Source organism: Sphaeramia orbicularis, chromosome 3, assembly GCF_902148855.1.
Source record: "Sphaeramia orbicularis chromosome 3, fSphaOr1.1, whole genome shotgun sequence".
Taxonomy (NCBI): Eukaryota; Metazoa; Chordata; class Actinopteri; order Kurtiformes; family Apogonidae; genus Sphaeramia; species Sphaeramia orbicularis.
The window spans coordinates 26,281,992-26,298,976 of record NC_043959.1 but is presented as its reverse complement, the minus strand read 5'-3'; positions in this window follow the sequence as shown (position 1 = coordinate 26,298,976).

The following is a 16,985-nucleotide window of genomic DNA, read 5'->3' as shown; positions in this document are numbered from 1 at the left end:
TGGGACTTTGTTTATCCTCTGGAGGTGCAGTTTCTGGATGGGAGTTTCTTGGATCTCACATGATGACCGCCTCCACAGTCCTCCAAAGAAAGACTGACATTGGGTCTGAAGAGGGCTGACAAGACATTTAGTTGTTGGTCAGAGTGTAGGAGTTTGGGTTGATAACACGAATCATCTGACTAAATAAGACTATTACCTGTTGTATTCTTCCTAATATAAGACCACCCCTCACCCCCCACCCACTCCCCCATAAATCCTCCTCAGTGTTAGAGGAAATGAGCTGAAAGCAGATAAAGAGACCTGTCATGATGATGAAATGACACTGAGAACAGTGAGTCTGTTTAACTCTGATTAAGATAAAAGATGCATTAATGTGACAGGAAGTTAATCAAAGTAAGTTCCTCCTCTGGTATCAAACCCAGAGGAGTCCAGACAGGTTCCGGTTCGGGTTAGCGGTTCTGTTTCTGGGTTCCTTTAGGTGTGGTTGTTGGTGATGTGTTGTTCTGGGGTCAAACACTGGTCGTAATGTTAGACGACCCCCGCTGTTTGTTCTGGGTTTCCATGAATCGGTGCCAGTGTAAACACAGTCCTGATCCCAGATGGTCCTGGACACGTCAGGGTCTGGTGTTTCTGATCACAGGGGTCAGTCTGGTGTCCGTTGTGTTCTGTTACTGTTCTATCTGTGATACTTGGTTCCTTCCATAAAACTTAGTGTTGTTTTGATGAACACAGACCAGAGGATTTAGTCAAAAGTTCACTTGTTCATCTTCATCTGCAGACAAATTAATGCAGCCTCAATCTTTCTGTCACGTTTTGGTCAATAAAAAGCAGACTTTGACCTTACCGGCTGATAGGCTATTGTAACAGCGTTGTGTCCAGTGTCATCTCCATTATTGTTTTCGTTAGCAATTTCTTCAAAGATCTCCGAAACTACTGTTAGGATTCATTTCAAAAATTTTTATGTACTTTCTTGGGATAGCGTCTACAAATTTGTTTACAGTTTTGAGGAATTTAAATTTCTTAATTCTTGACAAATTTTTAAATATTTAGAATCTGCCTTTACTTATAATGAGCCATATGTTAATGGCTTTTAACATTAAATGATTACAGATTGATATCTGTAATATAGTTACTGTTGAGCACTGAGAAAATCATATATGGACTTTCATTTAATTAGTTGAGTTCTCCTCTAATGAAGGAACCACCCACTACTGGGAGATTGATCACCTACAACCAGGCCACAGGACTCTAACATAGTGGCAGAACCTGACAACCTTGCAAATTCAACTTGATTTTTGATAGAACATACTAGTGAGATACAGGGGCATTGGTCCTATTTTTCAGGTTTTATATATATTTTAAGGCAGACCTTTGTTAGTGTAGTTGAAGTGTTTTTTACTGCAGGGAAATGAGGCTGTTCACTAAGTTCAGCCAATTGTAAAATGCTATGCTATGAACTGATTACCGGATTTTCCGGACTATAGAGCACACCTGAATATAAGCCACACCTGAATATAAGCCGCACCCACCAAATTTTAAAAGAAAAACATATTTGTACATATATAGGCCGCACCTGACTATAAGCCGCAGGTGTCCACGTTGTAACATGAGATATTTACACAGAAAGATGGTAAACAGAAAGATTATTTAAATATTTATTTCCATACCTTAACTGCTTTTTTCCAAACAGTGCCTGTAACACGGCAGTAACACGGCTTTTTAAAAAACCCAGAAAAGTCATTGATCTCTATCTTCATCTTCCTTCTGTGCTTTGAAACCACTGCAGTCGTCTTCTTCAGTGTCAGAGTTGACCATCCTCAGAAAGGCTCCGTCACACTCCTTCTACGTCTCTCTTCCGTTGTCGCTCTCAGTGGCACTTCTGTGCAGCAGCTCTATTACCTTCTTGGACAGACACATTGATTGCTTTTAACTCAAAAGCTGCATCATGTGCATTTCTTCATGTGTTTTCCATGATGAGGATTTGTGCATGACATGAAATGATTGTTAAAAGTTAAGCTTAAAACTTCTCTTCACATCACCTCTTCCACCCATCTGTCTCGCTTTTGTGCTTCCTGCTAGAGCACTCTCTGGAGGCCGTTAGCCTGTAAAAATTTATACTTGAGCTGCATTGTTGTATAAGCCACAGGGTTCAAAGTGTGAGAAAAAAGTAGCGGCTTTTTGTCCAGAAAATACAGTAGTTTAGGTTTAGTTTGCAGCTCAGTGGGTCACTTCAAGGATGCGATCACAGTCTGACAGTGACATGTTGATTTCTATGCTCGACTCAACAGCGACATCAGTTACATGTGAGGAAAACTAAAAACTATACAACCACTTGTCCACTGGTGTGTAAAAGCTGCAGTAAGTAATCAACAACAGGAAACTGAATATGAACATTAAAGCAGATTTATCTTATTAAAACTCATGTCTTTTGTCGATAAAAGATCCTGTGAAAGCTCACTTCAGTAAAAGACAAGACAGAGCATCTATTTAAATCATCTACACATCATTTCAGATCCAGTTTTGTTCAGTTCACGTTGGAGCGTTTTCTCTCAAATCTCTGTTTTATGCAGTCGCTCCAATCTGGTTCATAAAAGAAGCAAACTTTGTAAGATGCCGGTTTTCTTATTATTAGTTCTCATTTGCTGATGTTAAACCTGGTCTGAACCAGTCCAGTGAGCTCAGAGGCATTGCTTCCAGAACCCGACATGTTCTCCCAGTGGGCAGGTAAAAAATAAACTGCACCTGCTCTTCGGGAAATGCCCCAGATTAAACACAGATCTGGATGAGTTTCAGCTCCGCCAAAACCAGAACGGCTGACCCAGTCGGACTCCTGCTGTTGGCGAACAGAGGCCTCTGTGGGTTAGCCGTCACAGGACCGCATGTCATCTGGTCTGGTCTCAGATTGTGGATTCATGGGCCTGTTCTCACACCAGGGTTTTACCTCCGTCAAAGAGGCAGAGGTGGAGGTAACAAAGTGCAAATATGTCATTGCTGTACCCCACTTCCCAAGTATCTGGACTTTACCTGAGGATTTAATTTTCTGACTGTGTCTTCGCCTTATCAACAACATCCTCAACACGACAGAAATTATGTTACCAGTTTTTCACTTTTTCACTAACCAAGTAAATAAGTTAAGCATCATTAACCTATAAAGACCCAAACAGCCACTGGTGCCCAAAAGCATCTCCTGATCTAAAATATTTTATAACTTCTGATTCACTAATACTATCAATACGTTGAAATAATTCAGGTAAAATGCAGTTTTTCATCTTTTCATGGTCATCAGATATGACCCATTTGGACGTTCAGAGGCTCTGTAGTGAACATGGAAACACCGTCACCTTCTACAACATTGATTCACCAGTAAAACCCACGGAGTTTGATAAATGACAGTGGATGGAGACACTTGTTTTATGTTTAGTTATTAATATCTTTGCCCAAAAAGTCAGTTTTTCTTAATTTCTTTTTGTTTCTGATATAATAACCCTCAACTTTAATCTGAGGTTTCATCAACATCTACATGATCAGTGAATTAAATATAAGAAAATACATGATTTAAACTGAAAAAACACAAAATAAAAAGGATGGTATTAGAATAAATTGTGAAAAATTACATAAGAAAAATTAAATATGGAGAAAAATTAATTTGGGAACTGCCACAAAAGTAGCATTGGGTCTTTATGGGTTAAACTATTCACTGTTCATCTGGAACAAGAGTGAACACCAACTGACAACTGAGGAACAAGACGAGTCACAACAAATGAACATGATACAAAGCTCTTCTTCAGATGTAATGGTTCATCCAGCAGAGACGGAAAAGACAGGGCTTAAACAAATCCAGGAAGACCCAATCAGGACTGGATCAGCATGGTGGATAGTCCAGGATGAAGACCTACTTACTCCATGAACTTTGGACAAACGGCTTTATGTTGAGGTCTGTGGTCTCAGCTTCCAAACAGAACAGAATATGGAGTAAAACCAGGATCATGGATGCAACTTTGCTGAGAAAAGCCTCCTAAACTCACTGTTCAAAAGCCGCTGATATTTTTTCTGTTAAACCATGGAGTCGACATCACCCTGACAGGCTGATATTTACGGTAGAACCCACCTCTGAATATGAAGTGTAAGATGTGTGAACCCATCTGAGAAACAGGACCATTACACCATGATGAAAACTAAGGGACCAACTCCTCTGTTTCAGTAATGAGAACCAATTATAAGAACCATCACATCCAGACTTTCTGTTTACATTATTAACTCTGTGTTCAGCCTCGCTTAGCATCGAGATGATGGAAACAAACTGAAGTCCTAAGTGTTTATGGACATGTACAGTAACAGAACTGATTTTCATATCAACTAAAATTATTGAGACATGTTGAATTCAGGTGTTTCTTTTCTAACAGGGGCCTGGGCTACAAAACAATTATGACAAAATAATGAATATATTTATATATTGATATGACAGCTTTGCCCAGTTCTCATCTCATCCAGTCCTGTCCAAAAAGTCTTTGTCCACTTTTGGTTGTGTTGTTTTTGCAGGTTGTAATGAAATTCTTGTCTATTTCTCAGTGCCTTTTCTTAGGAACAACAACTAAATACAGAAAATGTACTCAGTGTTAAAATCAGACAAAACATCTGAACAGAGCATCTGAATTCTCTTCTACCTGTGATTCTGTGATTAAAAAACAGCCAAAAAAAAGGAAGCATCAACCTGTTGAAATCAATCTGATGTAAAACACCTGAGAATTAATGCAGTAAATCTCATATTTTCTGAACAAAAGCATTAAAGACGTGTTAAGTGTAAAGTGCACAGTATATATCTGACACTTTTGTCTGAATTAGATGATTTTTTTCCCTGAAAATTGTGTGTTTAACACTGTATATTTCCCATTGATCCTGGATGAATACCAAATGTGTAGACATTTGCACAGTTCTATATCTTTTAGTGCTGATTGAATCCTTAAATGGTTAAAATATGGTTGTGATTTTTTGCCAGTTCATGTGAACTGATGTGATTCTATTTCCTAGTGACTAAAGAAAGTGTTTTATTCATTCGTTCTTCGTTCAGCCTGCTCATATTTAGCACTTGTACATTACCATGTCTGCCTGTAAATCACTTTAATAAGACTTTAACTCTTCAGCTGAGTGAGTATTCTGTCCCGTTTATATCCCATTTATTACTTTAACTGAAAACTAAGGCTCACTGACCTCTAATGTGAGGATTTTCATCATTTAGGCCAGGTTTTGTCCTCATGAGTGACCGTAGAAACAGATTTACTTCCACACACAGACTGAAACATCCCATCATCCCTGATTGTCCTTGTCTCAGTGATGGGACATTTTAAAAACTAATCAATAAAACCACTAAATGTTAGAGCAGTATCAGAGCCAATCTACTGTGTCTCTTCTTTGAACTGTATATTTTATGGTCTTACTTAATTAAGTCTCTTTATTATAAAATAAGTTGTTTCACATTTAAATGATTTACTGTCACAGTAAAGTTTGACCTAAGTTTCTAGACGACGTCCACACTAACAACTTTTCTTGAGTGAAACTCAAAGTCCAACCAACTCAGATCCTTTTCATTAGTTTGTAAAACACGGAGAATGTTGTCATGTGACAAATATTTTGCTACAAAACAATGACATTGACACATTTTCTGATTTCTGGTTCAGATTCTGTCCTTCAGGACCAACAACATTCACAACAGGAGACTTATTATTGAAGTGATTTTGACAGTGTTTCCCTGTTCAGGTGTTTCATGTATCATAGGACAGATGATGTCTGAAACATTTTCATTCTAAAACATAGTATTAGTATGTAGTGAATCTCCGTTGCAGATAAACACTTGAGTTTCAGTATAAAAAAGCCCTGATAGTTGATTCATGGGCTGTGTCATCTGTGCCTTAAGACTGAGATCAGGGTTAAATCACCTAAACAGAAACTCAGAGAAGGTACCATTTCTTTCCTGAGGTTCCATAAACCAGCAGGTAAATATTACGTACTAAAACAAAAAGTTTCTGCAGTAAAACGATCTGAGGCAGCGCCGGCTTCAGCGCCTCAGCTTTCATCTGTCAAGAGAATGGGCAAAATAATACATCACATTTTTCAGAGAAGCAGAAGGAAAATAAGGGATTAAAACTTTAATTTGTCTTAGTCACTGGAGGTTTCATACATCTACTGAACTATTGATATTTTCAGTTGCATAAAAAAACACTGTAGAGACTGTTAGAGAAGGTTAGTGGAACAGACACCGATTTCCTCCAGTAGAAGAACAGACAGTCAGGTAACAGTAGAAGCACTGAGTCTTTAAGTATCTTTTCATATATAACATTCAGATGCGTGAATAGAATAGAATAGAATAGAATAGAATAGGATAGAATAGAATAGAATAGGATAGAATAGAATGGCCTTTATTGCCATTGTGTGTTCAATGAAATTAGGAGTGCTACTCTAGTCAGTGCAACAATATTAATAAAAAAAAAACAACATGTCAGAAAATAAGAATAGAGCAAATATAAAAGTACAAAAACTATAAATAGAATATAAAGTTTTACAAAATGTAAAACAAGAATAGAACTAAAAGTTGAATAAAAATAAAAACAGACATAAAATATGACACAATATTAACAGTGTGTACATCTATGAACTCAAGTTTATATAATAATAGTGCATTTATGTTTGGATAAATATTGCTTTGTTATTGCAACCCTTGTAAGATGAAATTAAATCAGAAACCTCTGACTGAAAAGGATGAACATTAACCCATAAAGATACAAACATCTTAAAGCATCTACTGATCTAAACTGTTTAACACCTGTTGATCCATTAATCCTACCAATCCATGTAAATAACTGGTGTAAAATACAGTTTTTCATCTTTTCATGGTCATCAGATATGACCCATTTGGAAGTTCAGAGGCTCCATAGTGAATGTGGAAACACCGTCATCTTCTACAGCATTGATTCACCAGTAAAACCCATGGAGTTGGATCAGTGACAGTGGATGGACACGCTTGGTTTATGTTCAGTTAATGATATCTTTGCTGAAAAAGTCTCTTTTTCTTCATTGGTTTCTGTTTCTAATATAATAACTATCAGCTTTAATCTGAACTTTTATGAATATCTACATGATCAGTAAATTAAATGTAGGAAATACATGATTTTCACTGATAAAATGCAAAACACAGAGGATAATATTACAATAAATGTTGCTAAATCACTTAAGAAATGTTCAATATAGAGAAAAATTCCTTTGGGAACTGCCACAAGAGTAGAACTCCAATGATAAATCCATTTCGGTGACACCTTTTCTTTGTATATTCATTTGCCTCTTAGCATAATTGCCTAAGTCATATTTTTTCAGATTATTGCCAATGAAGAAAAATGAATCAGCAGTGTTAGAGAGTAAAGTTATGCAGATATCAGGATTTGGCCTAAAATATGACTTTCATATGACTAACAATATTTAATTGTTATTGTCTTGTTGCATCTTCAATAATTTCATCCTGTTCCTTTTGTTGTGTGTGTGATGTTCCATGATGGATTCACCACCTAATCATCTTCTCTGATACCTGAAAATACCCCTGAAGTGATCATGAAGTCTTTGTACTTCTTCTTTCCCTCAGTTCTGAACCATCTGCTGATGGTTTTAATTGGTTTGTGGATCCTAAAGGACTGACAGTGAGCGTGTGGTCAGTGATAAATGTGGACTTAAACAGCAGGAAGTTTCACCGACTGCTGAGGAAGTCATTTACACTTCAGCAGGACGTCGACCTCTTCCTTAAACTGACATGCTGATGTATTTACCAGGAGCAAACCAGTAGAAATTATGTCATTAACCCTCCGGTATCCCGCCCATAGAGGTCTTCCTAATCACCAAAAGTGCATCATCTGCACAGTGGTGTAGTAATGTCAAAATGTTTTTCATGCAATTTGTTTTTATTTTATATTTTTTTGTATTTCATCAACTCAAGCATAAACAAAAATACCAAATACTCAATAACTCTCATATTTTTAACCGTAATGAATCATTATATGACAACTCCAAAATTGTCATATGTTTAATGTAATTTTTTTTTTTTTTTTCACATTAACCCATAAAGACCCAAATATCCACCGCTGACCAAAATTATCAACTGATGTAAACTGTTTAATACATGTTGATCTACTAATCCTATCAATACATGTAAATAATTGGTGTAAAATAAAGTTTTTCATCTTTTCATAGTCATCAGGTATGACCCATTTGGACGTTCAGAGGCTCCGTAGTGAACGTGGAAACACCGTCATCTTCTACAACATCGATTCACCACTAAAACCCATGGAGTTGGATCAATGACAGTGGATGGCGATGCTTGGTTTATGTTCAGTAAATGATAGATTTGCTGAAAAAGTCTTTTTTTCTTCAGTTTTCTGTTTTTGATATAATAACCCTCAACTTTACTCTCAGCTTTTATAAACACTGACATAATTAGTAAATTGAATGTAGAAAAATACCTTATTGCCACTGAAAGAACACAAAATATAGAAGATAATATTACAATAAATGGTGATAAGTCACTTAAGGAAACTTAAATACAGAGAAAAATTAATTTGTGAACTGCCACAAAAGTAGCACTTGGTCCTTATGGGTTAAACCAAGAAGAAAATTTGGAGTCATTATTTACAGGTTAGTACCTCCACCAAGGAGGCTGTGTTTTTGTCAGCCTTGGTTTGACTGTCTGTCCGTGTGCAAGATAACTGAAAAAGTTATGGACGGATTTGGATGAAAATTTCAGGAAATGTTGATACTGACACAAGGAAGAAATAATACAATTTTGTTGGTGATCTGGGGGGTGGCGGGTGGGGGGGTGGGGTGGGGGGTGGGGCGCTGATCTGCCTTGGCAGAGGTCTGTGCTCTCTGAGTGCTTTTCTAGTTACCTCCACCAAGGTGGTTATGTTTTTGCTGGCGTTGGTTTGTCTGTCCGTCTGCAAGATAACTCAAAAAGTTATGGACGGATTTGGATGAAAATTTCAGGAAATGTTGATACTGGCACAAGGAACAAATGATTGAAGTTTGGTGGTGATCTGGGGGGGGGGCACTGATCTGCCTCGGCGGAGGTCTGCACTCTCTAGTTATGCTATTATTTTACTTTAGCCCATATTGGTGTGTATGTGGAACCTGATCTAAAGCGAGTTCAGCACCCTTAAGTGTTAATATCTTCAGTGTAATTTTTGCGCTTTGTAAATTCATCCTGTTGGAGGATTGGACACTTTGGTGGACAGGTTTTTGCCCATGGCCCACAGGTCTGACACCCCTGCTGTACATGATATACCCAGTGTATCCTCTCTTGCGCCGGTGTTTCTGTAGTTGTTCTGATGGTTTCTAGTTGTTTTCTCTGTTCGGTTTCACTTATCCATCCTCAGTTCGTTTCCGTCCCAGCCTCTCCTCTGATCCACTCACTGCTCCTTTCCCTCTAGATTCACATGGTGTTGAGTTTTCTCCTCTGCTGCCGTCCTGATCGATGGTGAATATAAAATTCATTTTCACTGGGACGTACTTTGGTGCAGGGTTTTTTCTCCACTACATACTTTACACCGTGAGCCTCTCAGTGCCAGCCCCTTCCACTAAGACCTTCAGTTTTATTGTCTCAGTAATTTATAGAAGGAAATTCTGAATGTAGTGAAGAACAGTATTTCAAGTGGAAGTCGTACTGTTTTGTTGCTGGAGATGTTCACAGTCTGGCTTGTCTACGCATGAACGAGCATTTTTATGCATCGACTCTCTTAAACTCACAGTGAATACATAAAGAATACACCGGTCCTGTTTTCAGAAAGTGGGTTTAGTAGAAACTCTGGGTTTACACTTTCACAAAACAAATCCCTGACTTTGACTCTGTTCCTGCAGTATCCGGTCTTTGATCCTAAAAAAAAGGACCTGTGTCCCTGTATCTCACCTGCATGTTCTATTAAAAATCAATACGAAATTGAATTTGTGAGGTGGTCAGGTTCTGCTGCTATATTAGAGTCCTGTGGTCTAGATGCACACCACACCTCACTTAGGAATAAAAATCTCCCATTAAACTTTAAGGAAATATTGATGTTTAAAAACTATATGGACAAAAATATTGGAACACATCATGTCTACAGCTTGTAAGATGTCATGTTCATGCTGATTTGAGATATAAACATCAATATTTCCTTAAAGTTTAATGGGAGATTTTTCTTTTTAAGTGAGATGTGAAGAAAGTAGATGGTTAGTTGTGGTAGAAAATTATTATTTGCAGCCAGAGCACGAAACATATTAGAAATTTAGAGGTAGAACATTTAAAATCATAGTCATGGATAAAAAAAACAAAAACAAAATCAATGTTGAGAGAAATTAAGTAAAAACCATGTCTGATGTATTTTTGAAGCAAAGATAATTTAAATAAAACTAACCGATGCAATGTAATGATATTTATCATAATATAAAAGTATATAATGACATCTGTCATTATTTTGTATCCCAGACCCCTGTTAGAAAAGAAACACCTGAATTCAATGGGTACCAATAATTTTGTCCATATATTTAATGCAAAAGGATCCAGGTTTCTCAAACGGGGATAAACCAGGGTACTGAAATAAGGATATGTTGTTTACATGTGCAAACACAAAGACTGGACATAAAAACACTCAATATTCACCAGTTAATGTTACAGTTACAGGTGCATACTCACTCTGAAAATACTTAAGTGTCTGTTTTATACATGTAAAACTCTGAAAACAAAGTTGGCCTTACTTAATATTTTAACAAATCTGCATTTTAACAACCGAAAACACTGCTAATGTGTGGAAGAGACACCCAAAAGCTAAATATCCACATACAGCTTCTCAGTATTTGTACTGTTTCCTGATAACGTCCAACCTGACGCATTCTGCAGACACAACACATTGTTCTAAATGCACTATAATACATTCCTAATATGTATTAAATAATGGGTGCTGTTAGGGGAGAAAAAGGCCTGCAGGACTCTGGACCTTCATTCAGACCAGGGTTATTTGTCATTATGGAAACAAAGACGACCAATACTGAGCTTCTAGAGGAAGCTGATTGCAGCAGAGCAGGCTTAGTGTTATTAAAAGGTTTCAAAGACGCTGATAACATAATAATAGGCAGAAGGATATGAACTGATGCCGCAGAGAGGGAAACTTTATAAAGTGCACATACTGCAAAGATAAAACTCTAACTCATTCAACCCGTTCGGTACATTATATCGTATTAGAAATTTGTCTTCACTGGTACAAAAAGGTCCGTTATCATCCTCAGCAGATCGTCACATCACTCAGATTTACAAGAAATCCTTTGAGAGATGGACAGGTGGACTGACGGACGCCATGGACAAACTCGTCTCCATGGCAACGGCAGCCCCAGGACAGTGCTTTTGAACTTTCCTCCCTGGCTCCGCTCTAGTTCCGCCATTGCTTCCTTGATGTTGTTCGTGATAGGTTAGCTTTATCGTAGGTTTGCTTTGACGTTAACAATGGGCTTTGGTGAAGGTTGAACCATTGAGGGATTTTTGTAATTATTTAGTTGTTTGTTTTTTTCAGGTGACCGCCTGTTCATGATCATTTATCTATTCCAAACATATACTGATTTCTATAAGATGACAATAACCGAGCAGTATTTCCTTAAAGAAAAAAAAACACAATTCGAGCGCCGAAATGTTTGTTTGTCTGTGTCATATTGTTCTGTGTTATCTGATGATTTCATGTGCTCAAAATGAAACTTAACTAACAATTGTAAGTTGCCCTGGAGAGTAAATTGACAGTAGAACAAAAGGCATCTTGGGATATTTGCCAACCACGACTCAAATCCACACAAGTCACCAACCAGTGCATCCCCGGTTTAACGGACGAGACAGAACAACATTCTGCAATTCCATCCGATCTTGGTTTGTGTGAACGTTTAAATGGAACAGTACTCGGGCCTCGACTGATGATGTTTCATGAGATCGCAAGAATAGAAGACCAGACGAGAGCGCATATTGATACATGTTCTTATCTGTTCACCCTCAGTTCATTCTCCTGATCTTTAACCCCTCTCCTCCAGACATATTCTGCAGGACTCTGATAACTGGTGCTAACAGTGCTTCATGACTGAGCTGAACATGGAGCTGGACTGTTGAGTATCATCAGAGCAGTGGCAAAAAAACAGCAATAAGGTTCATGGTTATTTCTATTAACTGTTATCCAACAAATGAACTGAAATAACACGGACTCATGTATAGTATGTCCTGTCCACAACAACATGGATATTTTAATTAATTAATTGGATTCATGAGTGTCCATTTGGAAAACGGATTAGAAAATGGTGGTGTCACTTGTTAGTTCTTTAATGTCTGTTGTCACTGTACATGTGTATGTGTGAAACAGACCTATAGAATCCATAGGTTGTTTTAATCATGTTCATAAGTATTTGGACAGTGACACTAGTGTTGTAGTGTTTCATTTGTTCACCACCACAGTGGATTATAAGTGAATCAGTCCAGATTCAACTGAAGTGTTGGACGTTCAGCTTTAATTCACAGTAATGACTAGAAATATTACATTAACCATTTAGGAATTACAACCATCTTAAACATAGTACCTCCATTTTCAGAGGTTCAAAAGTCACTGGACACTGACTGACCATCAGCTTCATGTCCACATGTGTGCTGTTCCCTGGTTATTCTGTGACAAATGAAGCCAATGAAAGGTCAGGAGATGATTCAACATGTTGAATTTACAAGAACAGAAGTCAAAACATTCTCAGACAAATGTCAAAAACAGCCTCAGCAATTTTACAAAGAAGGAATCTACCAATGGAAACATAGACTGCAATTGTTCAGACCCTAAAGGAACTTGCGTAGAAAAATAATTTTGTTATTTTGATAATTAAATTAATTACATTTGTCTCAGAACTTTTTGACACTCCCTCGTTCTTTGGGCAGCTCTTCACTGGGATTTTCAATATGAGATCCAAAGAAAAAACTAAACCCATCAGAGAGGTAAATAAAACTTTAGGATCAGTGGTCAAATCAACAAACTGGTACAGTCTAAAAAAGACCGAATCTAGTGGTGAACTCTGCAATGTCAAAAAACCTGGAAGAACATAGAAGAAAAACCCTTTGAGAACATCATTCAACAACAGGAAGGAAACATCAGAATCTGACAGAAGACATCTAAACACACTGATGAGGTCTGGAAAAAACCCAGATGAACTGGAACCAGAATGATAGAAAAGGAAACGACCAGCTGATCCAGATCATGGACATGTGTGGACACCAGTGGAACCGGGACACTGGTGTTCATTGTTGAAGTGGTGCTGAAGGAACAGGATACAGATCCATCCTCTGATCACATTCACACAAATGATGAAGAACTGATGGGATGGATAATGACCCCAAACAAACTGTAGAAGTAAAACAAGAGCTTTAGAAGGAAAAGAAATGCAAGAAATCCAAGTTTCAGAAACAGCCCTTGTATTTGTAACTGTCTTAGTTTATCCAGTTACTTTTGAACCTCTGGAAACGGATGAACTAGGGTTAAAACAGTTATAATTCCTAAACAGTTAATAATTCAGTTCAATTCAATTCAATTTTATTTGTAGAGTACCATATCACAACAAGGTTGGCTCACAGGGCTTTACAGAATCAGTAGAATATGAAAATAAACAACAGTCAAATAAACAGTAGATGAAGGAAATGGGCTAATATCCTAGGCATCCCCTGTCCTCAGACCCTCTTTCTCGGCAAGAAAAAACTCCAAAAACCCAGTGGGAAAAGAGAAACCTCAGGGAAAACCACAGTGATCCACTCCCATGGACAGACAGGCTGTAGATGAACCCAGGACTGATGGACGTCCATTTGCAGATGTAGTTCCAGGCCTAACAGGCCTACAATATTTCAGTTCAACCCACTGAATCAAAGCTGAAAGTTCACACTTCAGTCACATCTGGATTGGTTCATTTTAGATCCACTGTGGTCATGAAATGTGTCACTGTCCAAATACTTATGGACATGACTGTATAGTTCATATTTGCATGTCAGTCAGTTTATGACATGCAGTAGATTGCGTGTGAAATCTATAGAATAGAAAAAACACACTTAAACACAAACCAACATTTGGACGTTAATGTCAGATTAGAAGTGAACTTCATGTTTGAGTCCAGGACCATCTGAAGGTCCACAGAGTCCAACATGGTTTCACTGTTTGGAAATGATTTTATCTTCTAATGTAAATGAAGATCCTCAGTGGAATGAAGGTTGTATGGAGGGAATTTGTTTAATATTTTTGCACACTTATGTATTAATAAGTAATATTTATCTAGTACATTTTATAAATTTCTGTCCTAATTGTGGTCAGTAGAGTGTTTAAATATGTATAATTGGTGTGTTTTTATACTTACATGTGTATATGTGCAATTTTTTTGTAGTATTAATAATTTCTTTCCTGCTACTTTTTATTATATTTGCACGGAGCAACTGTAACACACAACAGTTTCCCCTGGGAAAGTATTCTAATGCTAGTTCTGATGAAATGGAGGGAAATACCTGTTTAGAAAAATCCCCATATCAGTGTGAACAGGACATAAATAAAGACATGTTTCTACTGACTAATGAAGACACGTGGTTGTTTAATGTTAGTAACTCATCAATAAATGGAAATAAAGTAAATTGTCGACAGCATCAACATGTTAAACCGTCTCTCAGTGTAAGAAAACTATTACAACTTCCTAATAAACCTGATGAATAACCTGATCATTAACCATTTACCAACCACCTCCTTCTCTGCATGTCATCGTCCCGGTCTGGGCTTCTCATGTCCCAGAACATCTGAAAAAGTTGTCCCTTCACATCATGTCGTTATCGAATCGAGACAGTTAGATACCAACCACCGTGATCAGATGAAAGTGTGTGACTCCATACCCTCCAAACAGTGAAGTCCTGCTGTACCCAAACTGTTCCACCTCCTCCATATCTGCTTTAAACCATGCCTGTCATCCAGCTCAGCCTGTTTCCCTCCTCAGCGACTGTTGCCCATGCAGGTTCATGCAGACAAAGCCAAAGCCCAGACAGTGAATCGGAGGGTGGTGTCTTACCTGCTGCCCTCACATCCTGCTCGGCTGCCGGAGGTAGAGAGGCTCCTGGTCTGCACTGGCGAATGAACCGCCACGAGCAGAGAGCGAGGAGCAGCAGGAGGAGGCGGTTAAAGAGGAGGCAGCATGGAGGGAGGGAGGGGAGGGAGGGGAGGGAGGGGAGGGAGGGGAGGGAGGGGAGGCTGCACCCCCCCACACCCCCTCCTCCTCCTCTGCATACCGCTCCACACTGTGCATCCCGCCACCGTCAGCTCACCGCCAACACATATGGACGACTTCATGCCTGTTGTGGCGTCCGGTTCACATGTGAACAGACTGCAGAAGATGCGTGTCTTTTTACCTCAGCACAAGTCCACATGGAACTGATGATTCAACTGGTTTTACTGCAGTCAGAGTCCTCACACTGTACCAGGCATTTACACCAGATTTCAACTTATATATTCTGTCCTGATGCATCCTCTTCTTTACATCAGTTTTGCCTTTTCACTTATGTCCTCAATGTTTTTGATACTGTCTTTATTTTTACCCCGTCGAATTAGAACTTTGATTTAACTTAATATAATCAAACCTAATGTAACTGTGTACATTTCATTGATAAACTGAACTAAACATCACTAAATCAACACATTAGTGACTATAGGTGTCTGTTGCCTGCAATAATGTTATTTTTTATTAGCTCACCAACCACTGAGCTGTTGAGAAGAACTTGTGTCTGCTGTCATCTTTGTCTTCTTTAGCAATTTCTTCTAACAGCTTCTCTGATGAAACTGCTGATCAGGTTAGTCTAAAATTTTATATATAGCTTCCTTGGGACAATGTCGACAAAATTTGTTCCCCGTTTTGAGAAATTTTGGTTTTTCAATGAATTTTTTGATGCTATACATACTTATCTCAATTTCAGACTACATTAGTTTATAGACAGACTTTATTTGTCATTAAGATTTGCATCAAAATGAAATTAGGATGCAATAGCTCAGTGCACAACAGGAACAATGACAGTAATATATACAGAAGGAGAAATATACGTATTAAAAATAGAAATATAAAAACTTTTGAATAAAAAGAGAAATTAGAATAAATATCAAAATATATTGCACAGTCCAAAAAAGTGAGACAATGCCTCATGGCAATAAGGCACAGAGGTTGTAGTGTAGCAGTCCTGTGTAGGTGCGTGTAGGGATGAAATGGGAACGTATAAATACAACATATATATTAATATATAATATATACATGCATTCCACTGTCATTAAGGACTGATTTCATGTTTTGAAAAGGTGTGTTTTGTGTTTATGTGTCATTCTTAGCTCACCAGCCAATGGGCCATGAGCTATTGTGAAGACAGTGTGTCCAGTGTCCCCTTCATCTTCACCCTCTTTGTTAGCAGTTTCTTCAAACATCCACCCCGAAACTACTGGTCGAATTCATTTCTACAACTTTGTACAATATCTACAAAGTTTGGTCACAGTTTTCAGAAATTTTGATTTTTTGATTTTTGACAATTTTTTGAAATATTAAAAATTTGCTTTTTCTTATAATGGTCCATATTTTGATGTTTATACCATGGAAATGGTTACAGATATCAATATAGTTACTATTGATCACTGATAGGAAGTCATATATGGACTTTCATTTAATTAGTTGAGTTCTCCTCCAGTGAAAGTACCACCCACTTCTATTGGGAGATCGATCTCCTGCATCCAGACCACAGGACTCTAAAATAGCAGCAGAACCTGACAACCTCGCAAATTCAACTTGGTATTGATTCTTGATAGAACATGTCGGTGAGATACAGGGACGTTGGTCCTATTTGTTCCTTTACATCCTCAACATTTTTATTACTGTCTTTGTTTTTACCTCATTAAATAAGAACCAAATCTAACTTATAA